This window comes from Phyllobates terribilis, unplaced genomic scaffold, assembly GCF_046119375.1.
Source record: "Phyllobates terribilis strain yellow unplaced genomic scaffold, ASM4611937v1 Scaffold_2__4_contigs__length_985480577, whole genome shotgun sequence".
Taxonomy (NCBI): Eukaryota; Metazoa; Chordata; class Amphibia; order Anura; family Dendrobatidae; genus Phyllobates; species Phyllobates terribilis.
The window spans coordinates 441,159,836-441,173,077 of record NW_027362762.1 but is presented as its reverse complement, the minus strand read 5'-3'; positions in this window follow the sequence as shown (position 1 = coordinate 441,173,077).

Here is a 13,242-nt window from a genome sequence, read left to right as displayed (position 1 = left end):
CCCCCTCTGAGGGTTTTACTGTCATCTGGGTGGTCGTGGACCGTTTTAGCAAGATGTGTCACTTGGTTCCCTTCGTCAAACTGCCCTGCGCTAAAACTCTCGCTAAGGCCTTTGTCAAGGAAATTGTCAGACTTCATGGCGTTCCTACTGACATTGTTTCTGATAGGGGTCCTCAGTTCGTGGCTCATTTTTGGCGTGCCTTTTGTGACAGGTTGGGAGTTCATCTGTCGTTCTTGTCCGGATATCATCCTGAATCTAATGGCCAGACAGAAAGGAAAAACCAGGATGTTGAGCAGTTCTTGCGTTGTTTTGTGGCAGACAATCAAGAGGGGTGGTCTGAGTTTCTGCCACTTGCTGAATTTGCTCTGAACAATCATACATCTTCTTCTGCTGGTTGTTCGCCTTTTTTTTGTTGTTCTGGGAGACATCCGTCGTTTGGGTCGTTCTCCAAGTTGGGATCTGCCGTGCCTGAGGAGGAGAATTTTTCCGGTGATTTGGAGAGAGTTTGGACGGATGTGCGTGGTAATCTTCAGGAGGCCAACAGAAAATCTAAAGACTACTTTGATAGGAAACGACAGGAGGTTTTGTTCGCTGTTGGTGACATGGTTTGGTTGTCCTCTAGGAATCTGCGGTTGAGGATTCCTTCTAAGAAATTGGGTCCCAAGTTTGTAGGGCCCTTTAAGGTGCTTCAGGTTGTCAACCAATCTGCTGTTAGGTTGGAGGTTCCTACCTCCTGGAGAATTAATCCGGTATTTCATGTCTCTCTGTTAAAAAAAGCTGTTGTGTCGGATGGTGACGCCTCTGCCTCTGTTCCTCCGGTGGTGGAGGACGGGGAATATGAAATTTCTCGCATCCTTAACTCTAGACGGTATAGAGGTAGTTTGCAGTATCTGGTGGCCTGGAAAGGTTTCGGACCCGAGGATAACTCTTGGGTGAGGTCAGATGATGTTTCCGCGTCCAGACTTATCAGAGCGTTTCACAGGAGATTTCCTGATAAGCCTGGTCCTAGGAGATCCGGAGGATCCTCTTAGAAGGGGGGGTACTGTTAGAACCTTGCTCTTAGGTTTTTTCCTTTGCTGGTCACATGACCTCGTTGGCCTATTTAATCCTGCTCCGCCCTTCTGGCTTTGCTGGACTTCATTGTATAACTACTTTCTAGCTAGCCTGTGCTCTGTATCTAACTCTGTTAGTTTGCTTGGTCTACGGACCTCTATGTTCTATATATTTTGTTTGTTCGTCTGTCTGCTACTATTTCTGTTAGGAGGTGTCCCATTTTCCTCCCAGTCCTTAGTACTTGTAGGGATTCCTTCCCCACATCTATAGGTCTCCGTACAGACTAGCTTAGGACTTTAGCAGGTCTGATCGCAGGATCAGGTTCCCTGTTACATCGTAGGGATTCAGCTGAGTTCTATTGTAGGGACAGATCTCCTCTCTTTCCTTAGCTCTGGTAGCAGAACATAACAGAGGAGAGGCCAGTGAATAGCGGGGGGACAGGTGGATTAGTCGGGCAGCAGAGTTTAGGATAGATTGGAAGGGTGCGAGAGTGGTAGAAGGGAGGCCACAGAGCAAGAGGTTGCAGTAGTCGAGGCGGGAGATGATGAGGGCGTGCACTAGTGTTTTTGCAGATTCGTGGTTGAGGAATGTGCGGATCCAGGAGATATTTTTGAGTTGAAGTCGGCAGGAAGTGGAAAGGGCTTGGATATGTGATTTAAAGGAGAGGTTAGAGTCCAGGGTTACCCCGAGGCAGCGGGCTTGCGGGACTGGGGAGAGAGGGCAGCCATTGACTTTGATGGATAGGTCAGTTGGGGGGGTTGAGTGAGACGGTGGAAAGATGATGAATTCAGTTTTGTCCATGTTAAGTTTTAGAAATATGTCAGAGAAGAAGGATAAAATAACGGACAGACATTGTGGGATTTTGGTTAGTAGGGAGGAGATATCGGGTCCAGAGATCTGTGTGTCATCAGCATAGAGGTGATACTGAAAGCCATGGGGCTCTGAGCTGTCCCAGGCCGAAGGTGTAAATGGAGAAGAGCAGGGGTCCTAGGACTGAATTTTGGGGGACACCGACAGATAGGAGGCGAGATGAGGAGGTGGTGTGTGAGTGGGAGACACTGAATGTCCGGTCATTTAGGTATGAAGAGATCCAAGAGAGGGCCAAGTCCGTGATGCCAAGAGATGAGAGAGTTTGTAGTAAGAAGGAATGGTCAACTGTGTCAAAGGCAGATGACAGGTCCAGGAGGAGGAGGACAGAGTAGTGTCTCTTGGATTTGGCAGTAAGTAGGTCGCTGGTGACTTTAGTCAGGGCAGTTTCAATGGAGTGGTGCGGTCGGAAGCCAGATTGGAGGCGGTCCAAGAGGGAGAAGGAGGACAGGTGGGAGGACAGTTCAGAGTTCAGAATGGATGTGTTGTTCCAGTAGATTTGAGGCATAGGGGAGAAGTGATATGGGGTGATAGCTAGATAGAGATGATGGGTCAAGGGATGGCTTTTTGAGGATGGGTGTGATTGAGGCATGCTTGAAGCATGAGGAGAAGACACCAGTTGTTAGTGACTGGTTGAAAAGGTGGGTTAGGGTTGGGATGAGGTTAGTGGTAAGGTTAGGGATGAGGTGGGACAGGATTGGGTCAAGTTCGCAGGTGATGAGGTGTGATTTGGAGAGTAAAGAGGAGAGTTGATCATCCGTAATGCTCGAGAAGCTGGTTTTGGAGGAGGATGGTTGAGTAGGTGTGAGAAGGGGCTGTGGGAACTTTAGGAAAAAGATTTGTCTGATGGTGTCTATCTTCTGCTTGAAGAATGTGGCAAAGTCTTCGGCTGAGATGAGAGGAGAGGGAGGAGGCGCTGGGGGATGGAGGAGAGAATTGAAAGTTTTGAATAGCTGTTTAGGGTTGTGAGACAGGGAGGATATGAGCAATGAGAAGTGTGTTTGTTTTGCTGCAGTAAGTGTGGACTTGAAGGTAGTGAGGGACTGTTTGAATGCGATGAAGTGCTCGTTGGAGTGGAACCTTTTCCATTTCTTCTCAGCAACCCTGGAGGCCCTTCACAGTTCTTTAGTCAGGTTGGTGTGCCAGGGTTGCCGGTTGAGTGGGCGAGCTGTGGTATGTGTGAGGGGGGCGACCGAATTGAGAGCTGCATCTGTTGTGGTGTTGTATAAAGTGGCAGCAGCATTTGCATCGTGTAATGAACTTATGCCTGGGAGAGGGAGAAGGGATTCAGAGAGTGAGTGTATGTCAAAGTGTTTGAGATTTCTGCGAGGGTGTGCAAGTTTGTGGAGTGGTGCTTGTACACCTGGAGAGGAGAGGGAAGAGAATGTGAGTAGGTTGTGGTCAGAAAGAGGGAGCTAGAGAGGTTAGATAGGGAATAGAGGCAGGTGAAGATGAGGTCCAGTGTGTGGCCATCTTTGTGAGTGGAGGCTGCAGACCATTGAGCAAGGCCAAAGGAGGAAGTGAGGGATAGAAGCTTCGAGACAGATGAGTGGGAAGTGTCAATGGGGATGTTGAAGTCACCCATGATGATAGTGGGGATGTCAGCAGAAAGGAAATGAAGGAGCCAGGAGGTGAAATGGTCAAAGAAGGTGGTGGCTAGTCCTGGGGGGCAGTAAACGATGGCCAGTTGGAGGTTGGAGGGGGAGTAGATGCGCACACAGTGTACTTCAAAGGAGGGGAGAGTAATGGAGGGTGGCAGTGGGATATGGATGAAGAAACAGTTGCCTGCCAGGAGAAAGCCTACTCCTCCACAATGCTTGTCATTGGAGCGAGGGGTGTGAGAAAGATGGAATCCACCATACGAAAGTTCAGCTGGGGAGGCCGTGTCAGAGGGAGTGAGCCAGGTTTTGGTGATGCCGAGCAAGGAGAGTTTGTTTGTAATGAAAAGATCATGGATGTAGGAAAGTTTGTTGCACACGAAGCGAGCGTTCCATAGAGCTCCTGTTAGTGGGGCTGTGGAGGCGGGGCTGGGCTGATGGGAATAAGGTTAGAAGGGTTGCAAGAGTTTATGACAGATCATTGATAGGAGGTGGAAGTAATTGTGGGTATGTGGTGAGGAGGACCAGGATTTGGAGAGATATCGCCGGCAGTCAAAAGGAGCAGGGAAAGTGCTAGCAGGTGGGAGCAGGAGAGGGAATGAGCTGGCTGTCTGTGTTTGGAGAATGTTGAGGAATAGTTCTGAGGAGGAGGTGAGATGAGTGGGGAGGATGGAGGGAGAAATGAAGAGCTCCTTACTAGGTGTAGGGATAATCTGAGGTCTATTAATTTTGAGCTGTCGTCATGGGTCTGATCAGGGTAGGGGGTCTAAAGTCTGATTTGTTAAATGATTGCATATTACAAGTCAGGGTAATAATCAGACTTTTATCGTTATGATACCATATTTTCAATAGTTTATAGTACAGTATGGTTAAGTATATATACAAACACACATATATGTATATATATATATATATATATGTATGTACATATATATATATATATATATATATATATACTACAGACCAAAAGTTTGGACACACCTTCTCATTTAAAGATTTTTCTGTATTTTCATGACTATGAAAATTGTACATTCAAACTGAAGGCATTAAAACTATGAATTAACACATGTGGAATTATATACTTAACAAAAAGTGTGAAACAACTGAAAATATGTCTTATATTCTAGGTTCTTCAAAGTAGCCACCTTTTGCTTTGATGACTGCTTTGCACACTCTTGGCATTCTCTTGATGAGCTTCAAGAGGTAGTCACCGGAAATAGTTTTCACTTCAGAGCTGTGCCCTGTCAGGTTTAGTAAGTGGGATTTCTTGCCTTATAAATGGGGTTGGGACCATCAGTTGTGTTGTGCAGAAGTCTGGTGGATACACAGCTGATAGTCCTACTGAATAGACTGTTAGAATTTGTATTATGGCAAGAAAAAAGCAGCTAAGTAAAGAAAAATGAGTGACCATCATTACTTTAAGAAACTATTAAGCGCTACAAAGAAACTGGCTCACATGAGGACCGCCCCAGGAAAGTAAGACCAAGAGTCACCTCTGCTTCTGAGGATAAGTTTATCCGAGTCACCAGCTTCAGAAATTGCAGGTTAACAGCAGCAGTGTTAATTTATAGCTTTGATGCCTTCAGTGTGAATGTACAATTTTCATAGTCATGAAAATACAGAAAAATCTTTAAATGAGAATGTGTGTCCAAACTTTTGGTCTGTACTGTATATAATACATTTATTTATTTTAATTGGATTCAAGTCTGGGCTCCGGCTAGGCAATTCCAAAACGTTGATCTTCTTCTTCTTGTAAACCTGTTCTTTAGTTGATTTGGAGGTATACTTAGGGTTGTTGTCATGCTGAAAGGTAAAATCCCTCTTCATCTTCAGTTTTTTAGCAAAGACTTGAGTGTTTTAATGCAAAATTGGTAAAAAAAAGTGCCCAAAGAACAATGATGCCTTGACCATGCTTCATTGTGGGTATAGTGTTCTTTTGGTGATGAGCAGTGTTGGCTTTGCTTTTGGAATTACGGTGAAAAAGTTCAACCTTGACCTCATTAGACCATAGCACATTTTCTCACATGTTTTTGACAGACTTCATGTAGATTTTGGTAAAACATAGCCCAGTTTGGATGTTTTTTTGTAAGAGAAAGCTTCAATTTTGCCAGCCTACCCCACAGGCAAGACATATGAAAAATACAAAAGATTGTTGACACATGCAGTACACAACCAGTGCTTGCCATAAATTCCTGCAGCTCCTTTAATGTTGCTGTAGGCCTCTTGGCAGCCCCCAGGACCAATTTTCTTTTTGTCTTTTCATCAGTTTTTTTTATGGACATCCAGTTCTAGTTAATTTTACTTTTGTGCTAAATCTAAGCAACTTCTTGATGACCGTCTTCACAGTGTTTCATGGCATATTTACTAATGCCTTGAAAATTTTTTGTACCCTTCTTGTGACTAATAACTTTCAACAATAAGATCCCTTTGTGATGTTGTAAGCTGTTTCCATACCATGACTTTTTCTGTAACGTGCAACTACGAAAAATTTAAGAAAATCCTACTTGAACAGCAAACAGTATGTGGAGTTAATCAGAATATCTTTAAATGGTGGCAGCTGTCTACTGACTTCTATTTAACATGCCTTTAAAAGTGATTGGCTAAATTGGAACACAACCACATCCCTAATTATAAAAGTGTGTTCACATTTATACAACCACATTATTTTAGTTTTGCTTATTTTAATTTCCCCCTCAAAATGATTTCAGTTTGTTTGTTTAAGTATTTGTACAGATTATGGGTAAAAATAAAGGTGGGAAAAGTTCTGAAATGATTCTTCTTGGTATAACATTTTTATATAACAAAAGTCTGGCATTTTAATAGGGATGTGTAGACTTTTTATATACACTGTATATAATGTAATATATATTTAGATATGAATGAATCTTTGACATTCATCTTTGAATTCAGCAGCTATGACAAATTTTACAAAATATGTTTCAAATCAATTTTTCAAGACTTGCAAGTACTGCTAAGATTCCAATTCCCCCGAAAAGTCATGTATAACACTCTGAGGTCTATTAGGATTGTATCCAATACCTTTCAATACTTTTAAAGTGAACATAGCCTTAGTAATGTCAAAGTGACTTCAACATATATAGCTAGGGGTAAATGAATGGCAATCAGAGGTAATCAACAGCCTGTTTACTAACATTCGGCACCAACAGGCTTTGCATGCCTTTTAAAAAGTAAAAATGGTCCAAAAATTATCCCTCTTTGAATGCAGATGACTGCCTGTGTTTATACATAAGCGGTGTACATGGAATAATTCATGACATTTTGACAAGTGTTGGTCCAAAAATGATCTCTTTTTTGGAGGGGGGACTGGCCATAGGTTTTTTGTTTTGAAAATGAAGATGCAATTGTTTTTTAACAAGCCTTCTAAAAATAATACATTTTTTTGGGAACACCAACAGGTTTAATGTATGCAAAGTGAAAATGTAATGTTTTTTTTTTTAACAAGCCATCCAGAAATTGTCCCTTTTTTGGGATCAACACTATGTTTGCTATTTTGGAAAGTACATAATCGATGGCTTTTTAAAAAGCCATCCAAACGTCATCCTGTTTTGAGAACAGTTTCATATTTATTTACTCTGTACAGGGTAGTGTTTCCAGCACTAGTACAGTATAGCTATAAATCACAAAGGACAGGCAGAAGATGTGTGGCTGTCTATCCGCAGTGGCAGCAGTACAGTATAAAATAAGATGGGACAGGCAAGGAGATGTCTGGCTATGTAGGGCCAAAACTAACAGGTCTTAGTCGGTCTTTATAAATAGTCACTGCAATATTACATCACAGTGCCCATAACCTGAAGTACAGCCAAAAGCGGTATATACTGTTTAGTATAACATGAGCAACATATTTTATACTAAACAGTATATACCGCTTTTCGCTGTACTTCAGGTTATGGGCACTGTGATGTAATATTGCAGTGACTATTTATAAAGACCGATATTCATGTGGTTTATGCTGGTACTTGTGTACACTATTGGAAATCAATGTTTTCCCACCATTTTCTCCTTTCTAAACTTTGATGCTAAAATGGTTATTTTTAATATTTCCAAATAAATTGTTATTTTATAATACTTTATTGGTAGTTTGTGGCTACTCCAACAGTCATCCTTTTTCTTGTATGTTCAATTCATAGAAATGCTCAAACATTTAGCAATATATTACTCTGATATTAAAATAGGGGGACCTTGTACCCATGTTCCCAACCTGGGTATGTAATATGTGCTTTATGAATATTGTTACAGTTAAATGTCTGTAGTTTTTTAAATACACAGAGGAAACCCACGCAAACACAGGTAGAACATACAACTCCTTGCAGATGTTGTCCTTGGTGGGATTTGAACTCAGCACTGCAAACAATGCTAACCACTGAGCAACAATGCTGTCACTTACCAAAAAAAACTGAATAAGAAATGTTAAATAAATGTAAAAAACAGCAGTGGTGACGCGACACTGTACTGGTGAGGCAAAACATCTGTGAAAAAAATAGTAGTTTGTGACGCGCACACTTTCTGAGATAGACAGTCGTAATTAAATGTCTGTATGTTTTTGATTCTCTTGTATTTTTTTAACACAATTAGTCCCACCATCCCAAAAAGGAGTGAACCATAAATATTATGTATATGTCCAAAAAAGCAGTATGACATGGCATGTAAGAATGTCAAATTTGACTAATAATAACAGTTGCGGTTAGACATCTGGATTTTTAAATTGTCTTTTGTATTTTTAAACACAATTATACCCTCTTTCTCTCCCAAAATGGACTAAACAAGAAATGCTGTGTACATGTCCAAACAACAGCAGCAGCAGTAGGATGCAGTGATGAAAAATCTATTGAAAAAAGTCAGCTCACCCATCTCAGAAGTTCCACGCACGGAAACCAGCAGTGCAGCAGGAGAAAATTTCAGAAGAAAAAAGATAATCCCAACGTCCCGAACTTCGTAAAAACAGAACAGAGCAGAACTATTAACACCCCTCTTCATCAGTGATATATATCTTTTTGTCTCTAGAAAGTTGTATACTTTAATTTTTTTAATTAATTTTCATTAAAAAGTGTTTTTAAGAAGTTCGGGATGCTGGGATTACCTTTTTTCTTCTAGGATGCAGTAATGGCGTTGCGTGTAAGGATGCCAAATTAGAATAATAAATCAGGTGTGCAGGAAACAGTTTGTGACAAGCATATTTTTTTAGGTAGACAGTCACAGCTAGATTTTTTTTAATTCTATTGTAATTTTTTTAAATCCCCCAAAAAATTCCCAAAAAGGAGTGATTGATAAATGCTAAGTATACTGTACATCCAAAGATTCATTGGTATAGCAGGTAAAATGTCAAATTTGAATAATAAAACAGATGTGCAGCAAGACAATAGTTTGGAAAACAGACATAACAGTAACAAGTAAATGTCTGGACTTTTTAAAATTCTCATTTATATTTTTTAACACAATTATTCCCTCCTTCCCAGAAATGCTAGATACATGTCCAATATACAGCCACTGTATTGGTATGCCATGTTTGCATCTTAAATTTAACTAATAAAACAGGTGCAAAAAAATGCAGAAGTTTGTAACATTGTACATTTTGTGAGGTAGAAAATCACATTTAAATGTCTGGACTTTTTTTAAAAAAAAAATGTTGGTATTTTTCAAACACAATTATTCCCCCCTTCCCAAAAAGTAATGATCAAGAAATGTTAGGTGCACATCCAAAAAACAGCAGCAGCAACACCCAAAATATATGGCGCGAATGGACATCAAATTAGTCTAATAAAACATGTGTGCAAAAACTCCAAATAGTAATTTGGGACACGCACACTTTGGCAAACACTGAGCTTATATATTTTTTCTCTTTTATCAATATTGCATAAAGAATGAAAAAAAAGGCTAATTGAAATGCAGCAGATGCCAGACTGTTTCCAATGGTAATCACATTTTTATACTCTTAATGGATTCCTAATAATGATGAAGCAAGCTTTTTGATTTTTAATGCTTGTGCCAATTCCTTTTTCTGAAATTCTTTATTGTTGCCAGTCTCCAATGGAATTGGCACCCACAATTACAGGGATTGTTTCCAAGTTGACTGCTTTTAGTAACGTGGTAGCTTCCTCAATACCTTTGTTTTCCCTACGTACAGTACGTTAATGTGCAAACTGAAACCTCAATGCCTGCTGCCGAAAAATCTTGCTGCAGATATTTTGCAGTGTCTTGAGGGTTTTTGACCACCTGTTTCTGTTTCCTCAGGAGTCTGATGACAATCGGTCATATCTTCCTCTATTTATTATGTCCAGGTATTGTAGCCAGTCTTCCTTTGACTTTGAACTTGAGAACTATGCTACCACTTGTATCTCTAGGAACATTCATCGACGTTGCTATCTTTTGTATTCTTTACTGTTTGTTCCAGTCAATGATCTCTTCTCCTACCTTTTTGGACTACTCTATTTACAATCCAGGAATATTAGTGAACTGGAGGCCATTGTCCATGTTCAAATTGACTTAGATTCCTTAGAAATGCTGGCAGAAACTTGTGTCTGGATGTACATTACGTTTGCAGTAGGGCATAACAAATAGCGTTTGCAGCAGGTCATAACAGCTAGTAAGTACAAAAGACGCCTATAATGATAGGGATGAATAATTCTGAGACTGATGTCATCACTAAAACTGGTATTTTGTGTTGATTTTGGAGAAACCACTTGTTATATTAGAAGTGTTGTGATATTTAAATCGTTCTTGTTTCAATGGTTAATTGCAAACAGTAGAAATTTTGTGAATTTTACTAATAAACCTAATTTGTAACGGAGGTTGAACTATTTTGATTGCAACTCTTTTCATCAGTCATCTATTTATATTGAGAGTGCTAGATAGAGATAGATAGATAGATAGATAGATACTGCTTTTGCACTTTATTTTTACTCTTCCTTATAGCTTGTTAAAAGCCTATGTAATGCAAACCATCATACTATTTTTACAGAAAGCACAGAATTTAACATACAACTTGGGAAGAATTATAATCAGCAGTGCATTTATTTTCATGTAATAATAGAAGTAAATGACATATCCTTTATTGTAGCATATGTCAGTATGCTTTTCTGAAAATTTCAGATGTTTTTAAATAGTAATAATTTTTTACTTCATTACTGTTTGTCTTTTGTCAATATAAGGTTCATTCTAAAAAAAAAATCATACACAAGTAAAACAAAAAAATTGTATTTATTGCAGTCAGATTCCCTCTTCACCACTAATCTACAATAAAGTCACTGAACGGCAGACGAAGGCTCCTTTTGTAATACCAGTGATGCACTACTCTGCCACGTACCATGTGGTTTGCGGATGTTACCACTTCGCTTTGGCAGAGATAAAAGTAAAAGAAAATGAAGTTTGTGACGCCAGGGTGCACTTAATTAACTTCTGCTTCCTGGTAGTGTGATGATATATAGTGCACTCCAATAGTCCAGAAAAACAGAGAGGCCAATGAGGCTATTGATAAACTTTACTTGTTGCATGAAAACACAAGTACATCCAGACAAATGATGATTTCACAGAGATTCAATTCCAATGCAGCAAGCACAGTAACTTCCCAGTATAGTAATGCAGACATACATGAATGGTGCAGCGATTCCTGAGTACCAGCTTCTGCTTATATGCACAGTCTATCACACAGCTGTCTGCAGCTGAGGCTGTGCCTTCTCATATACAGGAGCTCTGATTTTCCTTCCTGCTCCTTCAGCTTTCATAGGCAAAGACAACACAAAATGTCTCCTTCTCTCTGGGTGCTAAGCCCAGGACCTGGTCATGGGTTTAAAAATGTGACCTTTTTGCCATATATGGAATGCAGGACTGATTTGTTAACTGTTAACCTCCTGATAGCAGAACATAATATTGTACATCACTATACGCTCAAATAAACTACTTCTATGTACTAAACCATCCTGTACATTATCTGCAAGGGAAATAGGAACATTGTGCACACATAATAAGGTAGCTGCTAGCTCTGCTACATCTTAAAGGTACGTACACAACAACTTTGGGGCACACTTTAAAGTTATGTAATTGGCATTTTCAAGTTGGGATCATTGCAGATTGTTACCAGTAAGATATCTTTAGTAGATTACTCTTTTTGGTCTGACAGAAGCACATTGAACATCTTACTCTCTGCCTACCGGGATGGATTTCACAACCTTGAGGCACATGATAGGAAGGTCATCTGAAGGCTATAGAAGTGAAAATATTCTACTACTTGAAACAGTAGTTTAGGGTCATAAGAGGGTATGATCACTGGTGACTGCTTTAAGTTAAATGAGAATTTCAATCTAATTGAGTTCAAATAAGGTATTGGTGTCCCCAAGAGCAAGGCTTACTAAACTTTTTGTAATTGGTCCAAAATAATGTCTTGACCTCATCAGAGATTCTAAGGTGTAAAGTTTCTACATATGGAGAGCACCAAGTTGGTGTAGAGAGACTTATAAGCGATGCAACACTCCCCTGGGAATTTAAATAAGCAAATAGCCTCTTCAGTCAGAAAGAGGTATTATTACTTCCAATAGGTGGCACTAGAGTTTTTGTCCTCTTTCTCTCAAAAGAGGCTATTTGCATATTGACCTTACCAGATTTACCCAGATGATGCATGTGCGTCCCCATCTGTAAGCTCATGCTCAAGTTCAAAATAGAAAAACTATTTTACCTCCTAAGCCTAGTATAACTTTAAAATACATAAAACCTATGTGATTTATGTTGTGCAACTACAGACTGCAAAAGTCTCAGAAAGGATTTTGATCTCTTTTATCTACTCTTCCCCAACACTGGATGTAGTTTTTGCCGTGGTATCCCATAAATGGACATACTACTGCATCCATATGAGCTGTACCCGCCGCGATCACACAAGGAGCTCGGTTTAAATGACAGTCGAGATCCTGAGGCAACAAAAGAGGGGTCGGTGCCAGCACTGTCCCTGGCTGTTCAACACTGTAGATGCCAAAATCAATAGTAATCACAGCATCTAGAGGTTTAAGAGAGAGAAGAGTCTCCCTCTTCAGTTCCATTGGCACCCTCTATGATCGCAAGGTGCCAATGCATAAATATTGTAGTATATGAGACCAATGATCAGACTATAAAATGTTCAAGTTCCACAGAGGGGCTAAGTTGGAAACAGTTAAAAGAAAATTGTAAAAACCTAAAAAAAAAAAACATAAAATAATGTCTGAATAAATGTTTCTCCATTTAAAATGTATTTGTTTTCTAGATACAAAAATAAGCAAAAAATATACACATATTTCATATTGCCGTATGCAAAATGGCCTGAAATATCAAACTGAAAAACAACTTTTTTTTATCAGAACAAAAGTGGAATAAAAGTCGTATGTAAAGAAAAAATCAAGTTTACACATGACTCTATTAGTGGAATAAAGAAAAAGTTCTAACTCTCAGACTATGGCAATGCAAAATAAAAATAGTTTTTAATATGCAAAAGAAGCAAAACATAGAAAATCTATATAAATCTGATATCACTGTAAAAATTATAAAGAAAAACGATTACTCAATTGCTGTTGAATAAGTCATTCTGTTTCCTAAAAATCATATTAGAAAGTGATCAAGAAATGATATGTACCCCAAATAAAAATTTCAACTCATCCCACAAAAAACAAGTCCTAACACAAAAACAAGTCCCATTCAGTCACAGGTGGTTTTAACTAGCTCTACCAGCCCATACATGGTAGGTTAA